At 36.2% G+C, this 14,619-nt stretch overlaps 1 protein-coding gene across 7 annotated transcripts in view; it reads left to right on the forward strand.

Annotated features, from left to right (window-relative positions):
* The window catches only part of SYT1 (synaptotagmin 1), a 339,727-nt gene that overhangs the window by 70,010 nt on the left and 255,098 nt on the right, over positions 1-14,619 (forward strand). For all 7 annotated transcript variants that reach the window (XM_068999501.1, XM_068999546.1, XM_068999531.1 and 4 more), the window contains exon 2: positions 11,479-11,569. The gene's annotated coding sequence lies outside the window, so the exon portion shown is untranslated. The remainder of the gene's footprint in view (positions 1-11,478; positions 11,570-14,619) is intronic.

Raw genomic sequence — 14,619 nt, forward strand, 5'->3', positions numbered from 1 at the left:
TGACACAACACTGCGTCTACAAAAAGTGCTCTATGCAATTAATTTGTAACTCTTCCTTAGGAGAGCATAAAAACTGAAATCACATGAAGGTGAGGGAAAACTTTGGTATACCATAAACATTATATTGTATTATACTGTATAAAGGTAATAATCTAATACTGTGTGGATGCCAGGAGGAACAACTTTGCAATTGCAAAATCTGGAGATGAAGCTGATTCTGTTACCTAAGATGCTGGTTTTTTTCAAAAGATAGAGCTAATAAATTTTTCATACCCTAGTTTAAATTCTGCTTTATTGCTTTGAGTGTTAAATTTTGATGTTTACCTTTCAGAAAAAGAGATTTCTGATTGATGTTATTAAGGACATTGTTAAGAAGTATTGGAGGTATTGGAGGTGGCTGAAGTTAAACATGGTAGGTTTTACTAAAATGACTAATTATAATAGAGGCCTGACTCCATGAACGCTGCTGGAAATAAGGTGCTTACTCATATAGATGCTTTTATAACCTCCATTAGGTGCTTTTGTGCATCTTTAGACATGTGAATACCTCATCTGCTGGTCCAAACAAAGAGGCGCATGCACTGGCAACATTTATACAGACGGAAGTCAGGTGTCCTTTGGCTCAAGTCAGTGGGCTTTGTTTGTTTACGCCTCCGTCTGAAGATACTCTAGCTGTAATCAGTTTGGTCGCCAGCTGACCAAAAAAAAAAATTCAAGTGAGAAATTATACTTCAGGAGGACAAATAAATGTATTTTGAAGATGAGGAGACAAAATCTAAAATTACTTCCATATGACAAAAAGTGTGTGACATATCTGGGTTAGTTTCATATATAACAATGGCTGATACTAAATACTGGCCACAAAATAGAAAATTAGAATCACACAATACACAGCTCTTCTGGTTGGCATCAGTTCCATAATACAATAAAACTTCTCATTTGTAAGCTTGTCTGGTTTTCAGAAAAAGACTGAGAACAATTTGATCTGTCCTGATCAAACAATACGGTGCAGGTGGTTTAAAAACAAAACAGTTAATCAAGCAAAATTTTACTTAAACTACCTTTCAATTCATCAACCAGTCTATGCACATTGTCAGTTGTGTCTTTCTGAGCAATTATTTATAGAATATTTAAATAGCCTGGACAGCATGTGGAACTGCTGAGAATAATATTGTATTATGAATTACTTCTTCAATTTGTTTCAGTTCAATATGGACTGACAACATGACAGTGAGTCAACCTGCTGTTTTCTTGAATGCAATACAATATACCATTTCTACTGGAAATTAAGTTCTGCCTCAAGTATTGTTTTTTCCGCGTTAAAATATTCCTGAAGTAAACTATGAAATGGTGTGACAAACAGAATTACTTATTTAATCATATTTCTACTTCTTTTTACATATGTATTATCACAAACTTTAGGAGTTGCATTTCTCTCAGTAAGGGTCACTTCTCAGTTCTTACCTGCATGACTCCCATTCAAGCACAAAGCACCACTTGGAAATACAGACATTATGATGGAGAAGTTCCGTAGTGGACTGGATGCTACTTGAACTTTTTAGAGAAATCAAAGAAATGTATGGAGTAGAAGGAAGCTGAGAGATGTCAAATACATCAGGAATGATACTGTCAAAAACTGGGCAAGCTTTGATAGGCTGTAAATTAAGGAAAAGGAATTACAGAAATTAGAGGCAAAAAAATAGGGGGAAAAGGGGGGTAATGCAGTTATGGACATGATGTGTTTATATGAAGTTTATAATATACTACCTGGAGCAAAGACAGTTGAGTAATTTTTCTTGTGCTGCAGTTTGGAAAGTGGAACAACAAGGGGATGGAAATGAGGCTGGTGGCAGCAGAGGTGACATCTAGTTTGAGGGCTATGACCTCAATAGTTGCATTTAGACTGCATGAATAGTGCTTTGGGGTGTCCTGGTTGCTTGCTCATCAGTGTGTCTGGAAACGAGGGTGGAAATGATAGGAGAAGGAAAATGAGGGAAGGTCACTGTGTGCAGTGAGATACCATTCTGGCAAACTTGAGACATGAGCTGTGATAAATATCTGTCTTGAGTCTGGGTCAGGTGGAACTAACTTCCTGCATCGCTGCTCATATGCTGCTGATTTAGGTTAGTGACTAGAACGGTGCTGGTAACACATCAGGGTTTTACCTATTGCAGAGCAGCACCTGCACAACAAAAAAGCCTTTTCTAACTCTGCCTGTGGCAAGTAGGCTGGGGGTGTGCAAGGGCTTGGGAGGGAACACAGCCAGGACAAATGACCCAAATTGACCAAAGGGGTATTCTGTGCCTTAGAGTGTCAAAAACTGCAGGCTGGTCTTTTTGAAGTAGTTGCTTGGAGGCTGTTTGAACTCTGGGATGCTGGTGGGAGGGAGGGATTGCCTTTGCTTCACTTGTGTATTTTTGCCCTAATTTTTTCCTTCACTTCTTAAATTGGCTTTGTGTCAATCCACAAAGCTTGCTTCTGTGATTCAAATTCTCCCCTCTGTGCTTGGAGGTAGTAATGAATGGGTGGCTGGTGGGCACTTAGTTTATGGCCGGGGTCAACTCACCACAGTATCTGAAACTTCAGCATCCTTCTGAATCCTACTGTTCAGAGATAGCCGGAAAGCTGCCAACTGGAAATGAAGCAGTAATGTCAGTTTATCTCTAGTTAAAAAAGAAAAAAAATGATTGAAAAATTGAAAACAAAAGAAAAAAGTAATATTAATACAAATGTTTTACAGAAACTGATTATGTCAATGGCTTTTGGGGGCTTTGGACATTTTTATGGCATTGTGTTATTACTTTTCTGGTAAGTAAAATTATCTCTATCACTTAATATTCTGTTGGAGCTTCTCAGTAAGCACTTGTTTTTATGATACATGACTTCACACCTTTTAAACCTGATCATCTAATATTGACAAACCTCAGGAAATCCATAGAAAACTAAGTAGACTTTTCATCTGCCTGTAACAATTTTTTGGGTTTTTTCAGTAGTATTTTTGAACTAATGGCTTAAAGACTGATTGAGCCAATGATCATGACATTTTCCTCATCACATGGGGACTATCCCAATGAGTACAAACTTGCTTTTGGTACTCAAGTAATCAACCAATACTAAATTTGTATCTGGTTATTTACGTTCTATTTTGAGTCTTGAGAGAAGTAATAGCATCTATCATAACTTCGTGTTTTTCAGAATGTCTTGTTAAGGTGCAGGCTAAAAGACTATGAAACTGTGATCCACATACCTTCATCAAGGTACTACAGACTAGTTTCCTCTCCTAATTAAGTGACAGGCATTTCCTTATGTTTAAGAAAGTAGTACCTCAAAGACAAATGAGAATTATTTAAAATGCTATCTTTACCACAGCCTGGTTCGTCTGGAATGATGGATTGGTTATTACTACATCTATGTTTATAGATCTATATGCATATAGTATATGTGAAAGTTAAGAATAAAAGATGCAAATTGAAAAATATGTGGGCCTTGCACTCTTTCCTCTACCAAGGCAGAATTTACTGTGCTATGTATTTGTTTGTCTGAACTAATTATAAAATCTCATGTGTGTTGTAATTTATATAATTCTTGATGAAAACCTGGTTTCACTGTTGTGAGTTGGATGCAATGTTCCAATGTTTTCCTGTTTCCAAATAAGTGCAACTCTGAAAACTTGGTATCTAAGCTGCATTGCCCGATTGGGCAAAATGGAAAGCATCCCACTCTTAAATACACTTTGTTGTAATTTACCATAATTTGACTGCTTTATGTGTGCACCTATTCATGGTTTGGGTGTAGATTCTGACAAAGCTTCCTGGAAAGTGGATGATAAAGAAGTGATGATGAACTTGTCATTCATTGTAAATGCAAACACCAGTTTTCAAGGGAGCTAATTAAAATCTTTATCTGATCCCTAGTTGCAAGAGAGCTCTGCCTGGGTGTATGTGATAAGTTCATGCTGTTAGAGATTTCTAATTTGATTGGGGTTTGTTTTTTTCCTGATTTTATGAGCACAGCTTTTTTTTTTTTTTTTTTAATGTTCTTAAGTCTGCCAGAGGAAATGGCAATCTTCCCTTTAAATGTTGCAGTTGGGAAACAATGCTTGGCAAGTAGATTTTAATTTTCTTTTTCCTTTATGTATGTGAGAAAAATGGCAACTCAGCTCATCAAAGCTGTTTGTAGAGGAAAATGCTTCTTTCCAACCTAAATGGTTAATACATGATTGTTTTGAAGAGAGTCGAACCTAAGGTAATGTACAGGGTTTTGATAAACGGTGAGCTTCTATTACCAGAGCTTTGTGAAGATTGTTTTGTCATCTTAAAAAGGACATGCTGAGTTTTCTAGATACAGAGGGGCATACTGTACATCAGCTTGATTCTGGCAAGGAACATAAAACTCTTAATCTGGCATTACAAGCTGTCAGCTGGTCACGTTAGTTGACTTTAATAATTGCTAGTTGAGCAAGTCCACAGATGTGGAAGACAGAACATCAAAAACTTGCCCTTTCTTTGTCAATGTGTTAATTGTAAGTCTTTAAGTTATTTTCACTTGCGGCATTAAGGAACCCAATTGTTCCTTCTGCAGAGAGTTCTATATGAGATACTTTGCTTGATATCTTTGATAAATTAAAGGTTATGCTTGTACTTTAAGCTGGAAATTGTTCTTTAGTAGCAAGTAAATTAATTGATCAGTGTGGAATGAGAGATCATGAAATTAGTGTGGTATGAGAGGTCAGAATGAGAGTTCGAGGGTAGGAGTTGGCACAGTATAAGGAAATACAATGTTTTTGCTCTGTGGTGAACTATTGATTCTTACTTTTAATTGCATGCTTCAGCATTCATGTGGAAGAAAAATGTTTACAGCAAAGCAAGATATCTTTCACTATCTGCTTTTGCTGTAGTGAAAAAATTAATGTTCATGATCAGTGAAGCAAAAGCAAAAAGAATGTTAGTAAATAACATCTATATGTTAGTGATGTGAAGCAGGAGTGTGATATTTACAAAGAATTTCAAATGAGAACCAATAAAGTAGGGTGGTAGTAGAAATACTCTTCTTGTCTTCCTGTCATTTAAGTTCAGATCAAAGTTTGCCTGTATGTATTGTGTACTGGTTTTTATTAGAAAGTAGAGAAATGGACTGGAATTTCCTTCACTAATTTTGTATAATTTTAACAGATAAACAAGAATTTCAGTCCAAATTCTGGGAAAAAATATCCTACTGAAACAAGAGAGACCAGAACACATATAAGCTTGAACACTGACATGTGAGACAGGTGCATTTTTTTGTAAGGTGACAACTCAAAGATGTTGGCCACGTTGTCACCAAGGTAATTTTTTTATAAATGTCTAGCTGTGTGCTACCCATATGGATACCTAAAACAACACACAGGGAAGGAACGAATTTGCAAGCTGCAATTACCAGATCAGACAGTTCTGTGTGTTCATATGACTCTGACTCTGTCACTTTGTGTTCTGCTCTTGCTTTACCAGATAAAATGAAGTGTAGTTCCTCCTAGGTTTTAGACCATCCTGTTGGAATCTGTGTTTACACTTGTCTGCCTTATACTTGTCTATGCTATGTAAGGAAAGAAAATTGATCTAACATTTATTATTGTTATTATCATTGTTACTTTTTCTCCTTCCACATTCTAAATAACAGGAAAGGTGGACATGCTGGAATAATCTTGCAAATTTTGATCTCAAAGTACTAACAGAATAACAGTTTTGATGGTTCAAATACATTTCACTTGTAGTAAAGTGTGAAACTTTCTCATACATGTGCTTTGATTTATGTATCTTTCTAGGTCATTAAGTAATTGTAGTCTAGGTGCAGTTACACTACTACTAATGAAATTATGATCATGGACATACCCAGTTTAAGCCATACAAATTTCTTCAGTGCAAGTGGAGTCACTTATAGTACTAAGAACCAGTGGGTGATGCAGATGTGTCAGGTGGTGGTTTTGACTAATTACTGGAATATGAAGGCATCCATTTCCTTGCCTTTGCTTAGGCAGAAGTATAGACAAATTCAGAGCATCTCATTGAAATGGAAGAATGGTTCCAGTAATTCAGACCAGGGATTCCCATAGCCTTGGATCTACAGTGTTAAGCATCCTATCACCAATAAGCCTTAGCAGATTTCCAGAGAAGAGGAGAGTGAGAATACATAACACATCTCTAGAAAATTCCCAGCTTCCAACTGTTTTCAGCTCAAGGGATTTCCTGAACCTCGTGTGATATCTCCAGCTCTCAATGAATTCTTTTCTAAATTCCTGTTAAGTTTCCCCATACAGCTTTTTAAAATTTTCTTGTACTCCCTAATATGTTTCTGAGATAGATCTTTCACCTGTTGTGCAAAGAACCACTTTCTTCTGTTTATTTTTCACTTTGCTCCTACCAGCTTCCTTTAAAGTTGCTAGTTTTCCTATATACAACGTTATGCCAAACCTAAAATGGTACAAAGGTAGAGTTCTGAGTCCTCTGTCTTGATGAAAATTATTGCAGAAGGTGACAGAAATGCAGCTTTGCAATTGAATTTATTTACAAACAACTTTACAGAAGGAGAATATAATTTTTTAAACACTGAGAAGATAGAAATTTTCAGTTGATACTTTTCCTCACAAAACTATTGCATACCTGGTCTGTATGGATGATAAAAGGCACTGAGATCAATTAGCCTGTGTTTTTAGTTGTGTGTTCGGTACTCAAACAGGTTATGCTAGAAAGCTACAAGGATAGTGATATCAGCTTGATTTTGCTGACAGTTTGAATAACAGCCAATATTTAGAAGATGAGAGGGAGATCTGATAAAAGTAATACAGGCTGGAATGATGTCTGTATTCAGTTCTTATATAAGTCATTTATCATGTAACAAAGACTTCATAACATTGCTTGGGTTGAAGCTTAAAATTTGTGCTTTGGTGTAATTAACAATCATTTGCAGTAAACTAAAGAGATCATCCAAATCTCTACATATGTTCCCTCATAAATTTAGGTCAAGGCTGACTGAAAGATCTTGCTGGTCTAGATTGGTAAAAGACTTCTGTGGTTGTTTCAGAGTGGAGATCACTTCAATATGCTTCAGACTGAAAGGAATGTTTTTTGTTTAGTATAGGAGATAAAAGACACAGTCAGAATTCCCTGAAAAAAAAGAATAAGAAACTATTACTACTGTCTTCCAGAATTAAAAGAGGTTCACGGTTTTGTCAGTTTTGGTCCTTTTTTTTTTCCTTACCCAAATAATGATGCTCTGGAATTTTTCAGTCTCTTTCTCTGTTTCTAAATAATCTGAACTTTCAAAAAAGAGAGCCCAGTGCACACAATGGAGAGATACATTTTGAAAACTGATTGAAGGGATTAAAGAATTTGTGAATCTTGTACCTCAGCAGTTTGTGTTGGTAATAAAAATATTCTGCACTACTAAATTACATTATGAGCACTGAATGTTAGGAGCATGTAATAGTCAAATATGTGGTAGGTGGGCTACAGGTGTAGAATTATCATTAGCAGTGGAAGAGACTACTATACTTACAGACAGGAGCAGAAAAATCAATTAAATAGTTTTCTTCTGAACGTTGGTTAAAATTAATTTGTTGACAAGATACTCTTATATTGCAATCCCAGGTAATGTCTGTGCTTTCTTTCAAAACATCACGTAACGTTTTCTATTGAAAAAAAAAACCTCAGTCAGAAAATACACATCCAAAGGCATTTATCCCAGTCATTTGTGGTAGAGATGGCAGCAAGATGACATTGTAAATTTGCTCAGTTTTATACTTTTTCTCTCTGAATCTACTTGTTCTTTATAACGTAACTGCAGGCAAGCCCTTAAGCTTGCAGATGTAAATAGCCAGTGTCAGTATGTGTTTCAGGCAGAGCAGAGCTATACGTTCAGCTGAATACCTCTCAAGGTGAGGCTTGAGAGGCCTCATTTTAGCTCATGCTATAGAAATGAGCAATTAATCTTTTCTATGGACAGATTTGGCTTTTTTTTCCAGAAAGCAGTGAGAGCAAACTGAATTTATCTTCATCTTGCAGTGTTTCTGGTGGCATCCTTCATAACTTGGTCATTGACCTTTCTTAATAAGAAAGCCTTTTCCCATCATCTTTTAATACCTGCTGCCTTCTTTCTCTCTCTTACTGCATTCCCCCCAAATGTTCATACTACTGGGGAAGTGTCTGAGAACCAGGCTTTTGATGGAGAAGAACGAGTTCATTAAAAATATATCACCAGCTTAAGTATGTTTTTATGCAATTAAAAAGGAAAGATATGGCAAAACAAGCAACCCCTACCCCCCAACCTCCATTTTGTTTGCATTTTGTATCTCCATAGATGACACATACAGGTGTTCCACAGACAGTACCAGTATTCTGGCAAGCTCTCACTTGTGGTCTGTAGACCATCACAGTGCTGACAGATGCACTATTATACAGAAATGCAAAAATTATATTTGTATTTCTGTATGTATCCTGCAAAAACCCGAAACATTCAGAACTCTCCTTGCTACTCTGTTACAGCTCGCTCAAGCCAACTGCTTGGTTTTCCTGCTGCATTTGGTCTCATTAGTCATGTTCACATGTACTTCAGGCTGCTTAATTTCATTATGCAAAGTATTATACACTGTTCATCCAATAAGTGAGAGAGGTTCATCCTGCTCCCTAAGGGACTTGTAAAAAGAAATTTTAAATCTCTAAGAAAACCTAAAAATTCTTGTTGAAATGTTTCATTGTTACCTGTATTAAAACATACTGAAACTTACTTTATAGGTTTATCTTTTCCTGACTCCCAAATGTTAACTCCTGTCTCCCTAGAAATGTTGGCATCTAACTAGGATATTTCAGCACAGTTAAGATCTCAACCCAAAACGACATGTCGTATTTGAAAGTTTCATTTTTTGGCAGATTTAGGTTTTCTGCCTAGCAGTGAGATTGCCAGTTCTGACAGAATGTGGCCATGCCTGTGAATATTCACTAGAATTAGCGAAATCATAAGCCTTTTGGAAAGGAAAAGAATTCAGAGGGAAGAGGGATCTGTTAATGAAACAAAGATGAAAAATCTCCATTTGCAGTCATTGCTGAGTGTGCTCTGGCTTCTCAAAACTCCAGAGGCTGACTGTGATAAACTCATGGCATTCCTATTACCCAATAGATTTTTTTGTTGCAAGATGAAAAAGATATAAAAAGAATTTCCCATGAGGGCTTCTGGTACTCCCTCTGTGTGTTATCGCAGCTAGAACTCTGCCGGGACCCCAGTGGACAGAAGAGTACCAGAAAATTGGTCAGCGCTGAGCTGAGGAGGGAGTGGCCGAGGCAGGATGAGCAAAGGCAGTGGATTAATAGTCAACCTGGATAATGAGAAAGGGCATAAAAATTGGACATGGAATGGGAAACTGGGACTGACTAGACAAAGAGAGTTGGAATTGGCAGGGAGCTATAGAGAAGACAGATTTAATAAGGAATTGAATATCTGGACAGCAGATGTAGAGCTGCCAACATAGCTGCCAGTAGTATCAGCCAGTGATCCTAGCTCGAGAGAACTGGGAATGGTTGAGAAATGAGCCAGGAAGGCAGGAAAATGGAATTCAGTGGGAGTTGTCTTGGATATATAAGAACTTACAATATATTCTGCATGCTCTGAAGAATGGAAAAAAAAAAAAAAAAAGGCAGGTAGAGAGGAAATGAGGATCCATTCTTTGGTGTATAAAATGAGTGGATTTTATTATCTTGAAAAAAATTTCATCATGAAAATAATAATTTTATTTTAGGAATCTGCTCTATAGGGTATATGAATTCTAGAGCATTCACAGAATAGGAGGGGTAAACCCTTTAAATTCCTTAAAAAAACAACCTAGGCACTGAATGACCATAGCTCCCTACAAAAAATTTGTGTCTCAGAGACTGTCACAAAGCCTCAGAAACAGACTGAATTAAACTTTGAGTGCTTGACATTGCAGTGATGTTCTTTTATTAATGTTGTGGTCTGCATCTAATGAGTTTAATTTCACTTTGTTGTTTTGATAAATAAATATATTCTATCCAGGCAGCCACAAGCTACAAAATAATTGTTGACTGTGGAAGCCAGAACATTTTTAACCAGCTTTTCCTGATAGTTATTTCATTAAAACCCTAGGTCCTGGAGTAATTTAAAGGATTTAGTCTTTCTTTCCTTTTCTGATGGAAAAGACAGATTATGTGGAGGTGTAAATTCTTGTGCCCCCTGACTTTGGTGACTGTAAATTCAATGCAATGCACCTTGCTGATACGGACTTTATTCCCTAAAAATTAGATGGCAAATAATAGGTATATATATATATTTTTTTTTTTAGAAAATTCCATCACTTTTATGGTATTGATTTCTTAATACTTAAACTGGTGAAAAATGAAAGCTTCCAACGTATTTAAAATAATTTTAATGAATTTTTGATTTCATGCAGCGCTTTTGTTGTTTAAAAAAAGTCTTTATTTGTAATTCTACATTTTTAAATATTGTCAAGTCTAACCAAATCAAATACTGATACTACTTCCTCCTAAGGAAAATAATCAAAAGTGCTACATATAAGATATAGGGACTGAGGACAGGCTTTATGGGGTGCAATTCAGGTACTGGGCAAGGATTCAAAGCATTTAAGACTGAGAAGGATCCTTAAACCAGACTTGTGTGACTTTCAGCATATTGTTTAATATTTGTGTACCTTAGCTTTCATCTGTAGAACAAATATGTTGATAAAGCTTTACTCCTATCCTTTACTGTCTCAGGGATTTGATTTATAAAAATCCTAAAAATCTCTAACAGTCTTGTTCAAACAACTTCCAGCACAGTGAGCATTTAGTCTTAACTGGAGCTTCTAGTTGTAGCTGCGGGGAAAAAGTCATGTGAATTCCTTTGATTTACCAGAATAGGAGACTCTATAGAAGGAAAATAGAAGAGCAGAGAAAGAAAAAATATCTAGTATAATCTGAACAGCTCTAGGACATTGTTTTGAGTCTAAGAATGAATTGACAGATGTCGCTTTTGCCCCTTAATCCAAACTGTTCTGAAATTGTCTGTTTGTGTATAGAAGTTAAAAAATGTTCAAGTATAAATCCATGTCTTTCCAATATCATATGAATTCACTGAGCATGCCAAGTTAAGGAATCTTGTGGGTTACAGCAGTAGAAAAATATGATATGAGATCACTACAATTCACTTTACTTGGCTCACTGATGAAATATACAGAAATATATAATACTGGAGCACACTAAGAAAACAGTCCAAATCAGTCTGTGATGAAGAAATCTTGTCCGCATATTTTTTTTTTCTGTGTCTTAATAGTCTGATTAAATCTTATGATAATCAGCTATGGGCAATCAGCTGAAAGGCAGTGAACAAACCAAGTATAATTCAGGGAGTTTATAAGCAGCAGTTGTTCATGGGGAAATATGGAAAATACTGTGCTCTAGGTACTGGCAAGTGTTTAAATGGAATGTCTTTCTTTTAAAGGGAGAAAAGGGATATTTTTCTGAACCGTGAAGAAGAAGAGCCTTCATTCAAGATTCCCCTGTGAACACTGCATTGATGCCAATCATATAAGGTATTTTAAATAAACAAGATTCTGTTACTTTCTATAACTTATTAAATGCTTTAATCCATGGCTCTTTCCAATAATTAAAATAGAGATAGTAAAGAAATTAAAGAAATAACTTTTTCTGATGCAAAGTCTGTTAGGTTAATGAACATGTAATTTTGTGGTAATTCATGATATTTCATTCTGACATTTAAGATTAAAAAAATCCAGTTGATTTGCATTTGTTGTTCAGCTAGTAGTTGCATTCTTTGCCTTCTGTCACCATCAATTTGTGTTTTATCAAATCCCAAGCTGTCATGGTTCATTATCCGTAGATGATCTTGAGCAGCCTTGCATCACAAAAAAATATGCTGTGGCATCTGCCATTGTGCAACACTAAACAGATCACTTCTGAGTAAGGTTTGTCTTTGATTAGTACATTCAGTAGTGTGTGTCCTTATATTTTTGCCTGAGTATCTTATGCAATGTAGCTGCATATAGTAAGGTACTGTGATTTTTCAGGTTGCAGGTAGAATGTTTGCTGTGCCTTTTTAGCTAACGAGTTCCATTTGAGTTAATGCTTGTACACCTCAATCTCCACCAGGCAGTCCCATTGCTTCTGTAGTCATTTCATAAAATTTAGTACCACTGATGTAGACAGCACAGGGAAATTAGGAGCTGTGATTACAGTATCAGGCTTGCGTTCTAGACCCTTTTCTGATTTTAGGAGCCAAAAATGAAATTTATGTCACAATTGTATTAACAGAGTAATAACATCCAGGTATAAATATATTTAATAAGGAAGTCTTTATTTCCTGCAATGTACTTACACTGGTGAAGAGACTCTTCATTTTTGAAAGACAGGAGTTAGACTTGATGATCCTGATGGGTCCCTTCCAGTTCAGCATATTCTGTGATTCTATCAAAAATATTTAATCTTCTAATTCCCCTGAATCTGTTCCTGTTCCACCAAAACTTGCAAATAAATTTTCATTGAAGTAGTAGTGTGTTCATCACAGTGATAAAATTAATTTCCATCTCTGTTCACCAGCATGAGTATCGCAGTTACAGGCAGTTTCTTCTGAGAATATGAAATACTGTCTTATGAATGTGTCTGGGAGTATGTCACCAATGTTATAACTCAAACTAATTTAAATGAAAGCAAATGTTTTGGGATTTGAAAGTTGAATTTGCATTTGAACAATAGCTTCAAGGGCTTGCATGCACGTTTGACTGTCTTGTGCCCTGAAGAGTATTGCTACTAAAGAGATTATCCACATAGACCAGTGAGCTACAATAAGGTTCACAGGAATGTGAAATAGAATAAAGTTGTCTGTAAGGTAAATATGAAGTGGAAAAGCAAATTAAAGCAAAAACAGAATATGAATGAAACTGGGAGAATTTTTAAAAATCTATATCAGTAACCTAAGGATGCAACAAAACCTGAGGGTGTCGTGCACAAATCTGAATTAGAAATGCTTCTTAATTTGTCACCTGAGTTACAAAATTTGTTTGTTAGGTCTCCTATTGTGCTGATGTCTATATAATATACTACAAATTGGGTTAAAGAGGTTACTGTCATAAGCAGAGGTTAAAGGGGTTACTGTAATAAGAAGAGTCAGTAGGAAATGCCTTCTGCAACTTCCTGAGTATGAGGAAGTTTTTACTGAAACACAATAAAAATTGGAAATTGTGAAGTGTTACAAGGAGTCTTCCTACTTAAAAACACCATTATACTGGCAAAAATATTCCTTTATGTGTTTTAGATGCAATTTCCCTTTAATACTACTTTCCATTTAGAAATCCTTGTGGTGTGTTGATTTTGGTGGTATTTTTCTCTTTGGAGGTACTTTTTGCTTGATAGTAACAGGGATGAAAGCAGTTCTCCTCTCACAGGAACTATTACTTCCAGTGTAGTTGCTTTGAACATTCTAAAAAGGCAGAATGATGCTCAGGCCAGCTAAGGGAATCTCCACAGAGCACAGGGGAAGGCAGTAAATAGTACAGATACAGTATCAGGAGGCCCCATACCAACCAATGGTCCGACCCTTTTAAATTCAAGATACCATGCCAATTGGTGGTATGGTAAAACTCTCATGAGTTTCTTCCCATTTTCTTGCCCTAGAAGATTTTAGTTTTTAGCCCATTTCTGAAAAACAAGGAGCCCTGGAATCCTGGGACTGTTCAAGAAATTAGGACTAAGGTACTGTTGCGATGAACACTAAAATTATAGGCAAACAAAGGTTGATAGACTATAAACCTGCCTCTAAAAATAGAATTATTTCAAAAATTTCCTAGTACTGTGTTTTTACCTCCTTTTTTTCTAAACTAACACTTCACTTAATTTCTCTTTTGGGATCCAGCTTTCCACTGATAAATTGAAATCCCTAGGCTGTAGATTGATACATCTTGCCTCCTTTGACCATTGCCATCTTAAAGGTAAACCGTTAAGCAACAGTGAAAGTGTAATGTTGCATAGTTGTAAGGTGCATGCATCCATTAAAACCAGGGAGAACAATACATGCAAAAATTACTTTAATCAATGTGTTGAATTTTATGTAACCCTGTATAACCTCCTTAGCTGAAAGTAAATTTAACTATTTTATACTGGCAACGTAGGCTGCAATGAGATTTATGGGCTTGGACAATTCAGGATGAATCAGCTACACCGAAGACTTCTTTGGAGAAAATAAAATTTCACAAAGTAGTACAGTCACGTTCAGATTTTACTCTTCCTGAAAGAAAGAGAATAAAACTGCTGGTGCAAAAAAAGGCCTCTTTCTTCCCACAGCGCTGCACTTACTGTGTTACAGTCTAAACCAGCAGCAATTATACATAAGCTGTTAAACAACATGAGAACAATCAAACAGTTGGCTCACTGAGCCAGAGGTGGTACTTGGAGCCCTTGCTGTTTATCCCAGTCAATCTCAGCATCAGTAATGGTCAGAAACCAAACGCTCATTCTCCTGCATATGTTTATGTGGCGGGGGGAGCATGACTTTTCTTTCCTTTTTGGCAGGCAAAAAAGAAACTAAAACTACTTAGGAAAATAATAGATTTATGGGGAAAGTATGCAC

This window comes from Aphelocoma coerulescens, chromosome 1A, assembly GCF_041296385.1.
Source record: "Aphelocoma coerulescens isolate FSJ_1873_10779 chromosome 1A, UR_Acoe_1.0, whole genome shotgun sequence".
Classification (NCBI taxonomy): domain Eukaryota; kingdom Metazoa; phylum Chordata; class Aves; order Passeriformes; family Corvidae; genus Aphelocoma; species Aphelocoma coerulescens.